Genomic DNA, 18,497 nt, shown 5'->3' with positions numbered 1-18,497 from the left:
GTAAACAATTAGAAACTATAAGATCCAAAATTGGAAAATTACCTATATGGTAACAGTATCATGGGAGACAGTCAGCATGGTTTTAAGAAAGGGAGATCGTGTCTAACTAACCTGCTTGATTTTTTTTTTGAGGATGCAACATCGACAATGGATAATTGCAAAGCACATGACATGATTTATTTAGATTTCCAGAAAGCTTTTGACAAAGTCCTGCATAAAAGATTAATTCTCAAACTGAACACAGTAGGGAGTCAAGGAAATGCATGCATATGGATTAGGGAGTGGTTAACATGTAGAAAACACAGGTATCAGTATTAGGTCCTCTGCTATTCCTAATCTACATTAATGACTTAGATTCTGGTATAGTAAGCAAACTTGTTAAATTTGCAGACACAAAAATAGGAGGAGGTCATTAAAAATTATCTAGACAGCATTCAGAACTGGGCAGACACATGGCAAATGACATTTAATAGAGAAAAGTGTAAGGTACTGCACGCAGGCAATAAAAATGAGCATTATAAATATCATATGGGAGATACTGAAATTGAAGAAGGAATCTATGAAAAAGACCTAGGAGTTTATGTTGACTCAGAAATGTCTTCATCTAGACAATGTGGGGAAGCTATAAAAAAGGCCAACAAGATGCTCAGATATATAATGAAAACTGTTGAATATAAAGCAAGGGAAGTAATGTTAAAACTTTACAATGCATTAGTAAGACCTCATCTAGAATATTATGTTCAGTTCTGGTCACCTCGCTACAAAAAGGATATTGCTGCTCTAGAAAGAGTGCAAAAAAGAGCGACCAGAATTATTCCGGGTTTAAAAGGCATGTCATATGCAGACAGGCTAAAATAACTGAATCTATTCAATCTTGAACAAAGAAGACTATGCGGTGATCTGATTCAAGCATTCAAAATTCTAAAAGTTATTGACAAATGTCAACCCAAGGGACCTTTTTCGACCTGAAAAAAGAAACAAGGACCAGGGGTCACAAATGGCGATTAGATAAAGGGGCATTCAGAACAGAAAATAGGCACTTTTTATACAGAGAATTGTGAGGTCTGGAACCAACTCCCCAGTAATGTTGTTGAAGCTGACACCCTGGGATCCTTCAAGAAGCTGCTTGATGAGTTTCTGGTATCAATAAGTTACTAACAAACAAACGAGCAAGATGGGCCGAATGGCCTCCTCTCGTTTGTAGACTTTATGTTCTTATGTCACCCAGGAACCATATTCAGTCTAGTATCAAAAAATAATATATGATTGTGGAGGACACTGTAGCTTTAATGGGCCGAATGGCCTCCTCTCATTTGTAAACTTTAATGTTCTTATGATAAGCAATTGTTTAGATGCTGTATATTTAAACTCTTATTGTGAAATAAGTGTGTACATACAGAGCTGCGCCTTCACTACTGTGTGTGCCTTTTTCAAATGTCAAATGTTAAGCAAAGCTTCAGTGTATTCATAAAGGTTACATCTATGTAAAAGTAATAAACCAGGAATGCCTTCAAACCACGATCTCAAAATAAATTGCCTGAGAGGAAGGAACACATGCAGACACTGCAAACTCAGCTGAATTATATAAAAAATGTCTCTGGTGCTTATTCAAATACCATTTAGGAGCTGTTTGTTTAAATTAAAAGGCATACTTTGCAGCTGAAGCAACACTCACACTTGTGGGTGTTTATTGTCTAAAGCTGGATGCCACATACTAGCTGGAAGTAATATGATTATGTTTGGCTGATATCCGTGAGGTGGTAGCCTGCTTACAAATTTGGACACACAAGTTATACCTGCAATTTTATGAAATTACAGCACCTGGTAGTAGTGCTTCACATTAGGCTTAAGAAAATGCAGCTAGAAATATGTAGCACAGCACCTGAGCCTACAATAGATACAAAATGTATATTGCACTATTCTTTCAAAATCTACAGTAAAGCATCACGTGTATACCTCAGGAAGAGAATGATTGCTGATAGAGCTTCAGCCCTGCATAGAGGGATATGATAGAATGTTAGCTAGAAATATCTGCAAAAATAACATGACAAACTGATCAACACTTTGTCTCTGAAACACAGCTTCAGTAATAAAAGCAATCAATTTGCATTCCACTTGCAGCTACTTTCTCCAGAGAAGTGGGGCAGAAAGGAACAGATTTACATTTCATTCTATACGGTGTGCCAGACCTTGACCTTACAGGTTATTGGGAAACACGTTCCCCCAGTCACTAACAATGGATGTTCTTTCAAGTAAGGACTGTGCAGCAGCCAGAACAGAAGACGATATGTGGCATCTTTCCTCTGCTTATTCAGGCAAGTTGCCCCTTGCACTGTGTGATGCATCGAAGCCTACAGCCTTTCTTTTACAGCTCCCCATTGAAAGTTTACCACAAAACCACAACAATAAACCTCCAGTATTTGGATGGCCAAGTTTATCAATGTGATAAAAGTGATTAGTCAACTTGGTGATACCATCTACAAAATGACTGCACTCTTTCCAAACCTGACGTGTTAAAACAGGTAGGCTCGTATTGTATTAGGCAGTGGTCTTGACATGTCTTTGTATCGTGCCACACTGGTCTATTTTAAGAAGCCAGTGTGCAACAGAAATGAACCAAGGACACCACACACACATACACCACAACGCTCTCCAAAACTTATATAAAGTGCCCTTTTTGGTGTTGGCGTTTACTCATGTGTAATTAAAAGAAACACATAAAAACAGACAGTATAATTCAAGGTCTTTAAATTAATCTTAAGTTAGTCGTAACTAACAAAAAATATATATATACATTTTCTTAATTCATATATATATATATATATATATATATATCTATTATATATATATATATATATATATATTTTTTTTTTTTAAATAGGAGTAAAATTATAAAATTATAGACTGGAGGATATACTTAAATATATGCCATTTCTTTAGCTGTAATAAAAATACAGTACAATATAGTGCACACAAATATTTTGCGTAACAGAAAACCAATCTATTTTAAAACTAAATTCAGATGGAAACACAATAAAGAATAATATTAAAAAACAATACTGGTGAAGACAAGCTGTCCTTGTGTCAGTAAATCCAATATAGGCATCTTTATAATAATATGTGTAAAAAGACCTTCACCACTCACGGCTCTTTTCCCCTTTAAAAATAGACCCAGACACAATAAATTGATTTTTCACGCGCTGACGCGCTATTTTTTTAATTCACAAAACACAATAAAATAAAAAGAACAAAACAGAACACCTAGCTCTTTTTCGAGCACTAACTAAAACACAGACAGGAACCTAAACTAACCCGCAGGACGGCTAAGCCGTTTATCTGCCCAACAACAAAACACTCCGTTCTGTAAACTTACTTTTTTCTGTCCTTGTCACGACTGCTTGGAAGGAGAGCACCCCTTCTGCCTCCTTCTCCTCAGCAGCCCTGAGCAGACTGACTGCTTCTCTTTTATACCCTGCACCTGGCTCTAATTTAATAATAATCACCAGGTGCAGGGGATAATCACCATATGTAAATAAAAAACATTTACCCACAAATATGGCTTCCTAGACCTCTTTTACTACAGAAGTGTATCAAAGGAGGACCAGAGTAAAGGAACACCCTCTGCAACTACAGGTCACAGAGGTACAAAGTACCTTCTGGCAGCGACACACACCTGGCAGGCAGGAATTCTTGCTTTTACTCATTAGAAATGCCGGAGGATCTACATACACCTTATGTTCAAAGGCCGCACGGTGGGGAAGGTTGGTTCTGGGCAGCTTACTGAATTCAAGTTACAGATACATTCATATCTGGTGTCAACTGAATACGGGTTAAAAACAAGAACAGCTGGCCTTTAGCAAAAACATATCCCAAGCCAATGCTAACAGAAGGCAGTGTGGTTGAATGCTCTAAACAGAGGGGGTGCATGTAGACACGAGGTTCAAATCCCAGCTTAGCCCCAGATTAACACAGTGATTTGCAGCAAGCCACTTGCCCTTCCTGTACCACCGTTGTGTCACTGCTTTAAAAACTGAGTAAAAGCATAACCATACTGGGCATAAGACCTTGGAAAGTAAACCAAATGAAACTAATTTAGCAGGTACTTTTACTGTACACAGCTGTGATGGTACAACACATGCTAAGTTCATACTGGGAACTGTTAGTCGATGCTATTAAAACAAGATTCATCCATGTCATGCTGACAGATGTTTCGGATTTTGACTAATGCCAATAACATTTGAAAAAATGGAAACTGAAACATTTGTATACGACTAGCCTTGTATGGGGGATTATGGTAGGGCTAACTTTGTAGCAGCTTTAAATAAGGGCCAATATTATATATATATATATATATATATATATATATATATATATATATATATATATATATATATATATATATATATATATATACACACACATACACACACACACACACACACATACACATGGATGAAGGCTATATTTGCATCCTGAGCCATTCGAAAAAAAAGGCATAATACCACAGTAGTGATATCAAAAAGTGATAATTCCTCTAGAGGAAAATATACTTGAACATTGACCCATTTGACTCCTCGAGACCATCACTTTCAATTCAAAACACAAAATGTCTCGTTTTCAATCACTCAACAACACCCACAGTACAGAAATGTTCATTAATGATCAACAAAATGAGAATACGTTAAAAAAGTAAAAAAAAGATGTAAAGCTGGTTGTAACAGGTGAGGTCTGTGCTGACTGTGGCGCATGCGGGGTACTGCTGGAAAGGGGGCAGCAGCCTCATAGATACGCCTGTCAGTCATGGCAGGGACACGGAGAGGTGGGGAAGAGGGTGCGTTGGCTTTCCCTCTCTCTGAGTGGCTGAGAGGCAGGCCTTGGGGGATTGCTCGGCCCATAAGTACTGCGCTTGGTTAAGCATTCGGGTGGCCATGATTGGGAACACACAGAGGTGCTGGCTGAGAAGACCAGTGTAAACATAGACCAGGCAGGAACGCCAGTGGTTGGAGCGAGCGACCCAAATAGGCAAGAACGGCTGAGGAAGACAGCCAGCCTAAAGAAAGAAAATAATATAGAAAATAAATTGTTACGTATCCGAGGGAATGTGTATGAATAGAAGGGGAACCTTGGCCACCCCAGTGTATATTGCATAACAGCGTGGGACGACGACCCGAGCTGACCGGCTTAGCATTAGTTGGGGCACTGAGTAAGCAGCACCTTTATTTTGTAGTTTTATTACTGTGTTTTATTTTCCCTTTTCTTTTGCCTTTTGTTATTTATTATTTCAGAGCACCTGTGAGTGCGCTAGTATTGACTGTTTACCAGTATTGGTATTTCTTTGGTCCTGTTTACCGTTGCCGATATTCAGGCCACGGACAACAGCGCCCTCTGCGGGCTAACAGAAAATTATAAAACTGGGCACCAGTGCAGCGTTTTCAATTAAACCTTCCGTCTCCCGTGTGTGTCAGTGAATTGCCCACCACCCTGCCACACTGATATATATCTCAGAAAAACTGGAGAAACGGATAACGACAGAACGTCTGTACAGCACTGAAATACTATGTTTAAAAAAACCAAACTACTGAACCTCGTCTTCTTTAATATTAGCATCACAAGGGTATCCATGTATTATAAAAAATAACAGATGGGCCATTTCAGTGAGTTACAGGAAAACAATTCCATCTTGGGTTTCTGTGACAGTTTATAAATTACTCGACCTTCGGTCAAGTAATTTATGACATCAGGGAAACCCTAGATGGAATTATTTTCCTGTAACTCACTGAAGCCCATCTATTATACTAATATATCTAAATCTTTGAAAATTAGAGCCTTGTGCTGCAAAATGGAAACATGGCCCTGAAAAAGATGCCAAGATGCTGCTACACAGACATTATTCTCTGTTCAGGATGCAACACCGCTTCACAACATCTGAACTGAACTGGGAAATTCAAACATTTTCCTAGTTACTTGGTGAAACAGACTTTTTACAGACTTACTTGTGTTGGGTCTGCAACATATAGTATGGCAGCACATATTTCTGCAGTAAAAAAAATTAACATAGTTTTAATAAGCATTATGTCCTAACTTGGTAATGCCATACAATGGACAAAGCTCCTATCACCTTTGACCCTGAATAGACGCACCCTATACCTTTCCTTTACATTTTCCAAATGGTGAGTATCTACCCCAGAAATAATACACCAGCTAGCTCAGACCTGTAAAGAAATATCCTACAGAACTAGCCTTTGGCCTAGAGACTGTGTTCAAAACGGGAAGAGTTACAAATGCATGAATCACAAACCTCTTTATAAACCTATTCACAGGATCTGGATTATGTTTCTGCACTTCAGGGCATGATTTATTGACACAGCTTTCACAGTCATTCACTGTCCCAGTCAGTGGTAGTCTCAGTCTTGAATAGCTTGAAGGTGTACCGCTGGTGTCCACACCCCACGGGGTTAGCTGAATCAAACTGATGTATTGGACAGCTTATAGAATAGTGGCTGCAGCTGTATAAATCATAATATTGATTTATTGCTACGGTCTGGTGTGCATGTGCTAGTCTATGCAAGTTTAATTGATCAATGTGTGCATTATTTTGTGGACTGAGAAGGCAAGTCATGTATGTGAAGTGGTGACCTATTTCTAGATATTTGACTGTCTAGCATATCACAGATGATATTATTGAGCTGCTTTTGCCATAAACCAAGAGAGATAATTTAGTCAACAGTTGTTTCTTTCCCCCCCCCCCAGAAAAGGATTAGGCCTTGGAAAAAAATATTTAAAAAAAAAATCACTTGGCTATTTTGTTGTTTCAAACTGCTAAACAGTTTCACAATCAAAAAATCCACCATGTTTCATCATATCACACTTCTTTGAAGAAACAGTATTGCCTTTGTATTACAAATGATACATTTTCTCAATTAGGAAAGGAAATAATGTAACTAACTTTTTAACAGAAGCAGCTGTCTATTGTGTACTTTGCCGGAGTATGAATGAACACGTTTCCATATTATATATATATATATATATATATATATATATATATATATATATATATATATATATATATATATGTACAGTGCCTTGCAAAAGTATCAGACCCCTGACCAATTCTCTCATATTACTGAATTACAAATGGTACATTGAAATTTCGTTCTGTTTGATATTTTATTTTAAAACACTGAAACTCAAAATCAATTATTGTAAGGTGACATTGGTTTTATGTTGGGAAATATTTTTAAGAAAAATAAAAAACTGAAATATCTTGCTTGCATAAGTATTCAACCCCCACACATTAATATTTGGTAGAGCCACCTTTCGCTGCAATAACAGCTTTAAGTCTTTTGGGGTAAGTATGTACCAGCTTTGCACACAGTGTCGCAGTGATTTTGGCCCATTCTTCTTGGCAGATTTGCTCCAGGTTGTTCAGGTTGGTTGGACGACGCTTGTGGACCGCAATTTTCAAATAGTGCCACAGATTCTCAATGGGATTGAGATCAGGACTTTGACTGGGCCACTGTAGGACATTCACCTTTTTGTTCTTGAGCCACTCCAATGTTGCTTTGGCCTTGTGCTTGGGATCATTGTCCTGCTGAAAGGTGAATTTCCTCCCAAGCTTCAGTTTTATAGCGGAATGAAGCAGGTTCTCTTGCAGTATTTCCCTGTATTTTGCTCCATCCATTCTTCCTTCAATTTTAACAAGATGCCCAGTCCCTGCTGATGAGAAGCATCCCCACAGCATGATGCTGCCACCACCATACTTCACTGTATGGATGGTGTGTCTTGAGGCATGGGCAGTGTTAGGTTTGCGCCACACATAGCGCTTTGAGTTTTGGCCAAAAAGCTCTATCTTGGTCTCATCTGACCACAAAACCTTTTCCCACATCGCAGCTGGGTCACTCTCATGCTTTCTGGCAAACTCCAGGCGTGCTTTCAGATGGTACTTTTTGAGTAACGGCTTCTTTCTTGCTACCCTCCCATACAGGCCAGTGTTATGCAGAGCTCTTGATATGGTTGACTGGTGCACCACTACTCCACTCCCAGCCACTGAACTCTGTAGCTCCTTCAAAGTGATTGTTGGCCTCTCTGTGGCTTCTCTCACAAGTCTCCTTCTTGTTTGAGCGCTGAGTTTTGAGGGACGGCCTTTTCTTGGCAGTGCCTGGGTGGTGTGATGCAGCTTCCACTTTCTGATTATTGATCCAACTGTGCTCACTGGGATATCCAAAACACTTGGATATTATTTTGTACCCTTTCCCTAATCTATGCATTTGTATTACTTTATCTCTAACTTCTGTAGAATGCTCTTTGGTCTTCATTTTCCTTCAGATTCACAGCCTGACCAATGATCCTTCAACAGGGGGGTTTTTACCCAGAAAATGTGACAGCAACTTTAATGGTTCACAGGTGGAGGCCAATGGTAAGGTAATTGTGTCCTCGTTAGGGCAATTTCTTTCATCAGTGTAAACTGGGAGCTTCCACAGCACAGGGGTTGAATACTTATGCAAGCAAGATATTTCAGTTTTTCATTTTTCTTAAAAAAATTTCCCAACATAAAACCAATGTCACCTTACAATAATTGATTGAGTTTCAGTGTTTTAAAATAAAATATCAAACAGAACGAAATTTCAATGTACCATTTGTAACTCAGTAATATGAGAGAATTGGTCAGGGGTCTGAATACTTTTGCAAGGCACTATATATATATATATATATATATATATATATATATATATATATATATATATATATATATATATATATATATATACATATATATACACACATACATAGAGAGAGAGAGAGAGAGAGAGAGAGAGAGAGAGAGAGATAGATAGATAGATAGATAGATATTATACACAAATTTATTTTTTATTTTTTGGTCAAATTTTAAAAAAGTTGTCTTCCCAGAACCAAGGAACAGTAAAATGTAGCATGTCTTTATTTTGCAAGTATAGTTTTGGTCTGTGTGGCAGACCACTAAAGCACAATTACTTCATTAGAGGAAAGCAAAACCTGCAACATTTTTTTTTTAATGAAACATTTGCTTTCAGAAAGAAGGAGCTCTGCAGTGCTGATAGTGCACAAACTAAATGACCCCCATCCAATAAAATGGGCAAAATTTATCACAAGCCTCTCAGAAGGCTGGTCATTTTTTTTTTCTTCTCTGGCCTTGGAGTGAAGGTGGTATGTTGCAGCCGGTATGATACCCAAGAAAAATGATCACTGCAAAACTCAAAGTGGCCACAGGGTCACTGTACAACAAGGACAGGGACATGGGTGGGCATAAATCAAGTGTGCTACAGAAATACGAGACATGCTGCAGAGAGGGGGAATGCATTCACAAAGCCTTCAAACCGGTAGCAAAAGACAAAATGGGCTATTTAATTGTCAGCATGAGCCCTTTTGCAGCTGTCTTCCAAACAGGATTATTCCACAAGGCTAAACATTAAACTTGCAGTCAAATATGGTGTTAAAAGCATCAAGATGTTTTTCCCTCTTATTTATCCCCAATCTGTTGCTCTGGATGCATTTCAGCCCCATTCCCCCCTCCCCTCCCTCGCAAACACTTTTAGATGTTCCCTTTAGGTTGGCACCCATAAAGACACCTTTTAGAAAAAAATGACAGCTTTCACAGGGATCAGAAATAGCAGTCTCTATTGAAGGCTTCTGTTGGGTCTTTGTTATGCAACTGCAAACAGCTGTTATTTATATTAGCATTCCTCCCAGACAATGAGAGTACACTATTCACAAACAACCATCACAACTGTGTTTTATGGATCCACAGCAATAGAAACTTTTTTTTTTTTTTCATAAAATGAGGGGCGATTGTAAAATTTGCTCTAGTGTTCTTTTTCCATTAACTTAAAGTATTTACAGTAACATGACCAGCCTTTTGATTTACTACAAGACATTCTCATTTGGAAATACTTACAGTAGCTGGGCCTGGTGGATTTTCTGCTGTAGGTTACACAAAAAGCTCAAGGAAGTTAGCATTGGTTATGCTGAATAAATCTTTTAGTGTTACAGATAACTGAAATAATTTTCTTTTAAAAGTAATATTCTGTGTCATAAAAAGTCTTAACGACAGAAGCTAACCGGTATATATTTGTTATAAAATATCATAGCATGCAACTCCGTCCTCTTCTGCTGCTTTGCGTGCCAGGACAACAGCTCTTATTACAGACTTTTGATTGTTCTTTTTTATAATTATTTTGCGTTAAAGCTTTTGTATAGTTTCTTCTCAAGAGGAGGGGAGTTAAATAGCAGACGAATCCAAAGCAGTGAATAACATTTAGCATTTAATTTTATCATTCTCGGTGCCTGACCAGATTGGACAAGAATGCTATTTACATTGGCGATTGACCCAATGGGGAAACATTTCTGGGTCTGGTGCAATGTCAACTGGCACAGGAATACTACTTTGGTTCCCATACCAACTTGGCAACTTGTTTTGAAAAAGTGTTGATTTTGCTTTCTCCCTCAAAAGAGGAACCTGCCGAAAATAGTTTCTCTGCCAAACCTCACCCCGCTTCCCTTTAACAACCCAACCCATCCCTTACAAAAGAACAAAGAGAACACAATGTATTGGATGAGCTTAATCTATTTCCTTTAATATGCCATTTGCACAATTATTAGAAATAGTGTTACATATTTTCACATTGGCATTTATAGAAGTCACTTGGACAGAGAGATCAGGGATCTTTCATGTTTGTTCTTGTCAGAAAACCTACAATGTAAGTGTATCTACTGCGCCAAGTAAACACCAGTTCTAAAACGCATTTTGTATAACTGAATAAATTATTCAGAACTTAATTAAATTTAAACATATCTCATTTACATTACAACACTAATGAGATTTGTTAGCTAAACCAATTCAGCAATTCATCCTCAAAATAACTATTAATCATGAAATTGCTTTGTCTCTTCTCTTCTTATTACCAGGTATTTATTTTTTTCCCCCTCACCCATCACCAAAAAAAAAAAATCTTGTGCTACTGATGACTAGTGTCAATCAGTGTAATAAATGCACCATTTTCATGGAATGGCCCATCTATTTAAATACAGAATTTATATTTGATACTTTACACTAATCAACGTACCCTGTATGGAGAACTTGGCTTTTTAATTCCTTTAGAATTTACATACTCGTGTTCGAACAAACATGCTTACAACATGTGGACTCGGAGTCGCATTTTTCATGACTTGGACTCGAGTACACATACTTTCACATGTCGCCATTTCTCATTAACTACTGAGTCTGAGAATGCACAAATAAATATAAAATAAATAAATAAATACATACATTTTTAAAAATGCGCTTGCGAGAACTACAATTTCAAACACTGCTGATTTTACGGTTTTCAGAAGTTCGTTTCTGTAGCATTTTCTGTAAACATGAAATCGATTTCTGCAGTAAGTTGTATTTTATTTTCTTTCGTATATATATTTTTTTTAATTATGTTAACTGTTGCTTGATTAAAACAAATACAAATAACAAAAAAAATACCTGAACAAATAAATAAACCATTCATGAATGCCTACATTTTTATACTGTGTATCTATGTTTGCACCATGCCTTTTAGCACTCTAAAGGGCCTGGACACACCAGCGCTTCGCGTCGCATCGCTTTATTTATTTATTTATTTAGGACGCGCAGTAGACAGTTGTACAAACCACAAATGTAATATCTCCCACAACACCACCTGTTCACATATATAATGGTCTCGCACTAATGTTGCATCCAGGATAGTGCCTGTGAATTACTTAGCACATATTTATTTATGTATTTAAATAACAGTTGAACTTACAATTAATAATATTCATTAGTATCGGTTTTTTGATATAAAGATTTTTTTAAAAATCCATTTGCGTACCCCCAGCATGCAAATGGACTGCCCAATGATTAAAGTATATACTCTTCTAGTTAATTATGACAAATGTTTTTTTTTGTTTTTTGTAATAAATAATAACTGAAAGTTGGTATATGGGTATAACATTTTTGTTACATTTGTGGGTAGTTATTACATTTGTGGGCAAGTGATTATTACATTTGTGGGTAGTTATTACATTTGTGGGCAGGTGGTTATTACATTTGTGGGAGATATTACATTTGTGGGCAGGTGGTTATTACATTTGTTGGCAGTTAATACATTTGTGGGCAGTTATTACATTTGTGGCTTGTACACAGTGCCACACCAGCGCATCTATACCCAAGCGTCAGTTACCTTTCCCAGGTTAAAAAAAAAAAAAAAAAAAGTTACTTTATACTAAGCATTACATTTAGCACATAAATCCCCCCCCCCCCCTCCCTCCTGTTGCTCTTGGCTAATATAGAAAAAAAATATGGCTGTGTTTTCGGAAGACATCAACGGAAGAGGAGGAAGAAGAGATTCGTACTGTACATATGTTTGAACATACATTTCCATTTGACTTGAACTTCTTAAAAATGGAATTTAGATAAGTCTTCTAAAAATAACGAACTTAAGTACCGTGCCTATTTAAACATAGATAGATAATCACAGTGTGTGCTTATGGGTATTTGTACATGGGTGTTTGTGTGTGTGTGTGTGTGTGAGGGAGGGGGTGTATTTATCTGCATTTTGTGTCTAAACTGTCAATAATATTAGTTGACCACAGTTTTACAGCAACTGATTATGCAGAAAAAGAGTTGACCAGTAATCTTGTTGCTCATATAGTGATAATTTTCGTTTAATAAAGACTGAACCAGCAAAACAAAGCACTTAACTGTATATGCTAGGTTTCAGATCGATCTTCTAAGTCAATGCAGAAGACATTTTACAATGCTATAACATTCTGACAGAGATCGAAGGATACATACATGCCAACGATGGTCATTTAATAAAAAATGTTCCCATTATATGTTATACATTGTCAATCACATTTTACCCAGGGGGGTTCTAGGGCTTGTGACAGAGACAGAATGATTCTTGGTGATAAATCTCCTTCCTGACCTGTGAGGGCGCTGTGTAAAGGGAACAGAGTACCCTGGACTGGATGGCCCGACAGCTCGTTCCCAGGGTTAGGAGGAAGTCGGCCATCTAGAAAGGGTTCAGAGCTACGGTACACTAAATCACCGACCCAGAAGGTTAACGATGTGGCATCCGCGGATTGGAGGAGCGGTTCCACTCGTTAACCAAGGAGTCATGGTTGACGGTATATAAAGGGGATGTAGTGGTGTGATCTATTCCTTGCTATGATTACACTGAAACCGGAAGGACCAGTATTGTTGTTATAGAGAACCGTGAGTGTTTTGTTTGTTTTGTTTGTGTTGTCTGTCTAAAAACTCTGTTATTGTTCATTGTTCACCAGACTAGAAGGTTAACACGATCCAGAGCTTCGACCACGGCCAGGACTAAACCCAGACAACACTGCACTAGTTGTTCACCATTGTTGCACGTAATAAATGGTACTTCACCACTACAGCACTCACTTTGGACTTGTGACTGTGTTTGTGTCAAATTGTGTTTAGTACTGTGTTTATTATTTACGGGACTGCAACCCTTTATTATTACTGTGCAATACACATAGCTGTGTGTTGCAAGTTCTTTATTATTTGCTGCCTGGTCATTAGACCCTTGGATAATAAAATAAAACAAACCATTTCACCTGTACTTTGTTGTCGGTTTGTTTCATTCGATTACTGCACCTGCACTTCACCTGCCCACTAATTACCACTTTGCCACAAACATATACTCACTGTACTTCATACACGAAGTAAAAAAGACTATCTTGCACAGAAAACGTAGGTTATTTGTTTGTTTTTTTAAATGTTATACAATGTCATAACTCTGCTCTACGGTTACTGACTCACGGATTGTACAGTTCGGCCTTCATCACCAACATCGCTTAAGCTCGAAACTGATTGGTCCATTCACGGTGTCCATGGAAACATAAGCCCAGAAACGAAACGCCTTCAGAGAAGGAATGTTTTACTCGAATTACATACATAATGAATTGTGGAAATTGCTGCTATTTTACTGTAACAAAATAAACATTTTGAATACTATTCACAGGAAAACTAGTTCTTTCTTTTGGAAATAACTATTTTAGGTGGCTCATCTGGCAAAGTAGATGGCAATTTAGCTGACCACCAGCTGGAAATTTTGATGGTATGGCGTCACACGGCTGGCTGAGTGGTGACGTCAGAACCAGAAGATAAATAACAGACAGGACAGATGAGGTGAAATGATGAAGGCGCTTGCTTGCCCCGGTTTATTATAAATAAAAAGGTTTTAACAAAACACAGGACACAGCACTTGCGGCCAAAATAAACAGACAAACAAAACGAACAGACACTAACAAACAGGGACGAACACTAAACAAACACGTACTGTGCTGGTCCTCCAGCACGACGTAGCAATTGATTATTTTTATTCTTTACCTCCTCTCTCTCTCCCGTTCCTTCGCCCTGAACACACAACCCCGAGTGAGTAAAACGTGCATCTATATATACTGTTGTGCCGGGATTCAATTACTAATTAATTATTCACTTGAATCCCAGCACATGAATTAATTATGTGCAACCTCGTGCTCACATATTAAATACTTTAAATGCACGTGAAGTGAAGTGCAATCCCGTGCTTAAATACAATTATACATTTTAAATACTCATGCTCATTACCCACATTATATCCCGTGTACCAACTACAATACACCAACATTAACACACGCATCATACAACATAAAACACAAGAATACACACAGGGGCGGGGCTCATTGCCACATATGGTAACCGTCAAAAAATATACCACAGTTATCGTCGTACCGTGGTATAATGTCATTTTTTTGTAATCTGTTTTTAAATGGCTATTTAAAGAAATACACTCAAGTCAAGTAATTTTTTAACAAGAAAAATAACTTTAAAGTTTTAAAACAAATACAACACACTGGTACTACAGTTCTATCAGGCACTACCTAACTGGAAGTAGTGTTCACTCCAGCTCACACAGGCTCAGCAAAATAATGCTGCTTTTTTTATTTCAAATTACTGTGGAGAAACACCAAAATATTAACATTTTCTGGGCTCAGTCTGGAACGATAGGGGGCAAGGATGTGACCACTGCAACTGAATACCCTCTTCATCTTTATCAGTTTGGATGGCATCCTATTGATTAAGAGAAGCAAAGTGTTACCTAGCAATAGCCAATCAAGCGCATTTTAAAGACATGCAGTGCCCGCCCACTGATCTCTCAGCAGAGTGCAAAACTTAATGATGAGAAGACGGTGCCTACAAATTTTTTTTTTGGACTGCATGTTAACAGCAACGAACACAAAGGAAAGAAGAAAAGTTAAGGTGGGTATGACACCGTCGCAAAGTTAAGCAGCATCTAGGGGACTTTTTTTTTTTTTTTTTTTTTAAATGGGAATAAAATTGAATTAATTTTTGAATACATAAAACCAAAATCCCTACAACACTATCAACTCAAGAAGACGTCAACATCTTTACAATACCGTTTTGATTCTCTGCATTGGTGTGTGCTTACTGCGTTTCTCTTGACCGATACGATAGATAACAGCTGCTGTTACTTCTTTGGTTTGGTAAATTAATAGGAAGGCAGTGATGAAAAGTTACAGTGCCTTGTTCTTGCTGATATTTTTGAGTATTTGTGTTTCATTTACTGACAATCACGTTTGCTAGCAATCATTGTTTAGTAGGGTGGTTTATATTAAATATGACATTATTTAATAGCCTACTCGGATAATCTAATCTAATGCATGGCAGCTTTCAGAACTTGAGATGTCTGTGTTCATTAGTTAGTTCTAATGGAACACAGTGGCTCATATCACCTTAAACCGTGTAGATTTTACCCGAATTGAAGTCAAAGTAGATGCTACTTAATTTCTTACCTGTGTAGTGGTACTCAGCACACTGCGCTTGCTCGCGCATGCCTAAACAACTTCCGTTAAGAAAGCAGGGAAGCGCCCATTCAAATCTGGTACGCTATGCGGTTTTCGTTTGTTTACATTTTTTTATTGAATTTATCACATTTTCCAGTCTTTTACATTGTTTTTAATCTATTTTTCCACCATTAAGGAAATAGTATACAAATATTTATCATATGCAGTACATTGGGTCTTGTACATTTTTTTATTTTTTTTTTACTTGTGCAACTTTGCAGTCGACTTCTCATGAATTGTTTTTTCTTTTTAGAGAAATGAATTGTCTGTTGCCAGTTTCAGTTTGCAAAAAAAAATGATGTATAATTAATGGTAAATGTATCTCTTTAGAAAATAGGAAAACACCCATCAGATCACAAATTGATTGCACATGTACCAAAATATGACATCGTACCACTTTCTGCCATTACATTTTGTAGTGTTACAACCTGGAATTAAAATGGATTTAATTAGGATTTTTTGTCACTGATCTACACAAAATAGTCCATAATGTTGAAGTGGGGAAAGAAATCTAAATATTTTTCAAAATTATTTACAAATAAAAAACTGAAGTCTTGATTGCAAAAGTATTCACCCCCTTTGCTGTGACACCCCTAAATAAGCTCTGGTGCAACCAATTGCCTTCAGAAGTCACATAATTAGTTGAATGGAGTCCACCTGTGTACAATTAAAGTGTCACATGATCTCAGATTAAATACACCTGTTTCTGGAAGGCCCCAGAGTTTGTTAGAGAGCATATCTAAACAAACAGCATCATGAAGACCAAGGAGCTATCGAAACAAGTCCGCACCAATCAGGGTTGGGTTATAAAAAAATATCCCAAACTTTGAACACCCCCCGGAGCCCTATTCAATCCATTATTAAAAAATGGAAAGCACAACCGCGACTCTGCCTAGAGAAGGCCGTCCACCAAAACTCAGTGACCAGGTAAGGAGGGCATTAGTCAGAGAAGCAACCAAGAGGCCAATGGTAACTCTGAAGGAGCTGGAGAGAGCCACAGCTGAGATGGGAGAAACCGTCCATGGGACAACTATAACCCGGACACTCCACAAAGCTGGGCTTTATGGAAGAGTGGCGAGAAGAAAGCCATTGCTGAAAAAAACCCATATTAAATCCCGTTTGGATTTTGCCAAAAGGCATGTGGGAGACACAGCAAACATGTGGAAAAAGGTTCTCTGGTCTGATGAGACCAAAATTGAACTTTTGGCCTTAGCGCAAAACGCTATGTGTGGTGCAAAGCCAACACTGCTCATCACCCTGAGAACACCATCCCCACGGTGAAGCATGGTGGTGGCAGCATCATGTTATGGGGATGCTTTTCATCGGCAGGGACTGGGAAACTGGTCAGGATTGAGGGCAAGATGGATGGAGCCAAATACAGGGAAATTCTAGAGGAAAACCTGTTTCAGTCTGCAAGAGACCTGGGACTGGGGCGGAGGTTCACCTTCCAGCAGGACAATGACCCTAAACACACAGCCAAAGCTACACTGGAGTGGTTTAAAAACAAGAACCTGAATGTTAGAATGGCCCAGTCAAAGCCCAGACCTCAATCCGAATGTCTTAGAATGGCCCAGTCAAAGCCCAGACCTCAATCCGATTGAGAATCTGGCAAGACTTGAAAATTGCCGGGAGCACTTTTAAAACGGAAAATTAAACTTGCCTTACCTTAAATATATAATGTGACAAAGAATTTAAATAATTTGTTGTCTTTCGTTGACTATATCTGGTTGTGCTTTTTTATGTTCTACATTCTTTTTCATTACTGTTTTTTATTATGATAAATTACTGTGCTTATTTAGGCACTCTACAATTTGACTGGGGAAAGACAACGTAGGGTTATTGGGGGAAAAAAACAAAAACGGTAACCTTTTCATTCCTTTTTAGCTTAATTATTGAGCTTATTGAGTCATTTAAATTGTTTCCTTAAAGTTAAGTTTTCAGGGCATTTTGTTAATGCATGTCTATTTTTGTTTTTTGCTATCCTACATTTTTTGAATGCAACTGTTCATTTCAACCATTTTTTTTTAACACAACAGTACTCACACACATTTGGTCACCATCATAACTGTTGCATGAAACCGCAGCACCTCTGCACTTAAGCATTTGTATGTCAGCAGACAACAGCTGATATCCCATCACGCCTTTCTTCTTAAAGGCGTACAGCCTCTATAAATGAACCCCTAATATCTCTCACAAGCACAAAGGAATACAATTTTTTTGGGGTGCATATGTATAGCTATTATGTACTATAAATCACCTTACAGTACAATAATACGACAAAAAATGGACTGAATGATAATACCCGAAAATAATCTTAATATTTTTTTAATAAAGTAGCCGGCGCAAATACAGTATTAGGCGGTGGATTGCGCCGATCCCCTGAATTCATTGTCACTATTTTTGCTTTGAAAAGATTTTTTTTTTCCACCCAGCACGTGCAACTGATCTAGTCTGCTAGAAGAACAATCAATCCTTATTGTTAAAGGCACAGTAGCATCTGCAAGACGGGCGGATCGGGTTTTTTCAGCCGGGCGGCGACAGCCACTTTGCCGGATGGCCCGCCTGTCTGGGGAGAACCC

General features: G+C 37.9%; 1 protein-coding gene across 1 annotated transcript in view; it reads right to left on the bottom strand.

Moving 5' to 3' along the window:
- The window catches only part of fam117bb (family with sequence similarity 117 member Bb), an 84,535-nt gene that overhangs the window by 45,976 nt on the left and 20,062 nt on the right, over positions 1-18,497 (bottom strand). The window lies entirely within an intron of this gene.

The sequence above is a fragment of the Acipenser ruthenus genome, chromosome 11, assembly GCF_902713425.1.
Source record: "Acipenser ruthenus chromosome 11, fAciRut3.2 maternal haplotype, whole genome shotgun sequence".
NCBI classification, from domain to species: domain Eukaryota; kingdom Metazoa; phylum Chordata; class Actinopteri; order Acipenseriformes; family Acipenseridae; genus Acipenser; species Acipenser ruthenus.
The sequence above is the reverse complement of the archived record's forward strand: the minus strand, read 5'-3'. Positions and strand labels throughout refer to the sequence as shown.